Source organism: Microtus oregoni, unplaced genomic scaffold (genome assembly GCF_018167655.1).
Source record: "Microtus oregoni isolate MIOR12 unplaced genomic scaffold, Mior012 000001F_ref0000356, whole genome shotgun sequence".
NCBI lineage: Eukaryota > Metazoa > Chordata > Mammalia > Rodentia > Cricetidae > Microtus > Microtus oregoni.
Window position 1 is genome coordinate 89,376,665 of NW_024543060.1, and position 3,610 is coordinate 89,380,274.

The following is a 3,610-nucleotide window of genomic DNA, read 5'->3' on the forward strand; positions in this document are numbered from 1 at the left end:
TCGATCTGAGTCCACTCAGTCTTTGCAAAGGTTGGTTGAGCTCGCAGATCTCAAGGTTCATGGCACCGTTGAAGTGGCCCTGTGCTTCCGACTTTGCCGAAGCTGGTTCATCATGACTGGAACATGGGAGAAGCGGTCAGACCATGCGTGCAGCAGAGACGAGCGGCATTCAGCAGTCACATCGGAGGGCATCACTGCCTGTGATATGAAGACCTGCTTCAGACACCACTTCCAGCAGACTCAGACATTCCCTAGGTATGCCACCCTGTGGGCCAAGCTTTCAGTCATGGCTGTTTGAGGTATAGTCAGCCAACATGTAAACCATAGCATTTCTGCCTTCGAGTATGTTCGTTCATTAAAATATAAAATGGTCCTCAAAGACAAAATTGTTCAAGGTCATTTGCTTTCAGTTCTATGATTTATACACAGCATTTAGTTCGAGAGAGTCCTTTATAAAATAAATACGGCAGGAATAATAAAGGCGGGTAACACTCGTTATATTCAGTCAGACACTTATTCCAAGAATAGACAACCACAAAGATTTTTATGGAAATTTTAATCAGTTAATTCAAAGGATTTGTAACCATAGTTTATGTAGAAATATTCAACTTACCCCAAAATTTCACAGGCATGGTACAAAAGTTAATTCTAAATGCATTAAGGGCATTCTTAAGAACTGCTCGGTCATGCACTCAGGTGGCTGGGTTTTTAGTGGTGCAAAGAAGAAGCCGAGGATCCTGCACACGCTCCTCAGATGCTCCCTCATCTACTGAAGCAAACTGCATTCCCTGGACTTGTCATAAATGAAATGAAATTAGGAGACCTTAACCGCCATGCATTTCATATCGTCCTAGTATGTCTTCAGACCATCCTGGTATGTGACCAAATTAGACACCAAGTGGAGAAGCTGAGATGGCCTAAGACTGGACTAAATGCCCCCTATTTGTGAAAATGTCTTAACATCTTCAGACTTCTCTGAAACTGTGTGGTCACTATCCAGCATGACAATATCCGCAAGCTCGTGGTGTTTTCAGAGAGAAACGTCCAGTTGTTGACGTCTACAGAGCATCAGTGTTAGCGTCCACAGTGTTTATCATCTCTTCTGCCAACTGTTTTCTTTGGTGGGGAAAGGAAAGCCACCCTATCCTGTGGGATCTTAAGCAGCTTTCCCAAATTTAACTCCCTGTGTGACACTGGCACTCTGATGTCACTGTGACCACTTAAATTCTCCATACGTCCCCAGAGGAGCACAGTGGCCCCTGTTGGTAACTACTAGTCTCAAGAGGAAGAAAGAAGGGCAGTGCAAACAAGTCGTCATCTGAATAAACACACATCTGGGCTGCCTCATCTCTCCCCTCTAGAGTTTTCTTCTCCATAGAGTGAGCAGGACTGAGCTACGCCTTTCTTTAAGGTTTACAGTCTCCCTGTTGGGATAACCCCAAGGATCCTCAAATGCGTCGTAGTCCTATGGTCGCCTATTTTTACGGAAGGTTGGTTTATTTCTCTAAATCATGATAGTTCAGATTCTCCTTAGTTAGAAAAAAAGCTAGTGAATTGCTTTTGGCCCAAATGATTTGAATTAATAAAGTCCTATTATGTCAAAGCTCTGATCCTTCACGCTCATACCATGGCTGTGAGGTAGGGGCCCAATGCCTATGCCATCATTAAATGGAATTAAGAAGCAAATTCAAAGACATATGTCAGCAGCAAAAGATAGTGACAGACAACTTGTATGGTCTTTTCCTTCCTTTAAGGTTTTTGTGGTTCATTATAACCAAGAAAAGATTATTCACTTTATATTATAATATACCGACATCTCAGCCATATTTAGATTTGTCACAAATTTTAAAAGGGTTTTAAACAAAAACTACTTGGGTCATACCAACATCATTTTACTTTAAGAATTCTATCTGGCACCCCCGTGTGTCTGTAAAAGTAAAACCCTGATATTCCCAGGTGTCACAACGATATGCTTTGTTTTACAGGAAGCTGACAAAAATCATCCGGAATATTATTTCTCATTGAAGAACACATTGCATAATCTCTGGACAATCAAACCAAAGAAAAAGTTATTCAAATAAACTTATTCTCACTGCCAAGCCTGAAGCATTCCACATACACAGTCATTCAGAATCATTTAATAAATAACTGTTCTTCAAATCATAGTTACATAAGACTACATAGATGATCATATGACCCTGCTCATTGGAATACTACAAGGAAGAATCACAAAACTTGATTTTTGTTTACAAACATGATGATCAAAAATAGACCTATATACATAAGAAATACACAAATACATAGTTGATTTAAATGGTATATAAATCTCTGCTTCAGATAAATGCTATTATTTTTTAATATTTTAGTTTTTAATGTCAGTTAAAATGTACAAAGCATGGCCGTCTAAATATGACTAACCAAAAAGTATGTATAAAATTATAAATTATTTTTAAAATGTCAATATTTCTATTTTAAAAATGTGAAAACTTCTTAACTTTTTTCAACAATATCTAATGTGGGTATTATAGAAAAATAATTTATTGATGAAATTCTGTAATGCAAGTGGTAGCTATGAACACAGCCAAATAAGTGGCTAAGAATGTTGGGACTATTGTTTGAAATCTTAGAAGATAGAACAAAGCACGTATTTGATAAGTCTGGGACAGGTGAAAAGAAAAGTAGTATTTACCTATGAAATTTAGCTCTTTAAATATATGAATTAGCTCAACTTAACAGCACGAAAAGCAATTATCTGACCCCATGGGACTTTACTGTTTTTAAATATGCAATATTCTTGAATCACCAAATTTACATGATGTATATGTCAGCACCAGGTGAAAGGGCATACATAATTTATAGGCTGGGACATGGTGAATGAGGGACAGAGGTGACATAGTTCATACTGGTTGTCTCAAGACATATATAAGCCCAGGAAGCTGGAACAGTAAAGCTTGAACAATGTGCCCAACAAAAGCAAGACGAAAGTATACAGTCTACAGTGTATAGCCTAAGACAGGCAATACAACTGACCAATAACCAGGGATCTCAGTTGGAAAAAATAGGCACAAGGATGTATTAAAGATGATTGTGATTCTTGGGTCCCTTTGGTCCCCTAGGCAGGATCTTTCTGTCTATCCAATTCCAGAAGCAGACTCAGTAGCAAGGTTACACCACGGGCTGATCCAGAGGTAAAGACCACAGGCAGGCTCTATTCGTCTCCATTTCACTGCTGCCTAGAAACCGAATGTGTAGGAAGCAAGAATTCTCTGTTCAGATTCTAGTGGAGATCCCAGGATTTATATACGAGCACCAAATAAGGCCCAAATGTAAGAATATGCCTTTGGTCACCAAGTATCACTTGTGAATCTCTATATTTGCCTTTCGGACTTGTATGTAGTCCTAACATTCACAACTGTCTCTCTACTGGAATATGTGGATATTGAAACTCAACTCTAGTATAGCATCAATAAATCAGAGTGGAAAATAAACCAAGCTGGGTCTTAGCTTTAACAAAAATAAGTCTTCCAAAACACCTATGATGGGGAAGAAATGATCTAATCCAATTATCCTAAAACACGTTTTTACAAAAAAAAAAAGACAGGCCTCTAGC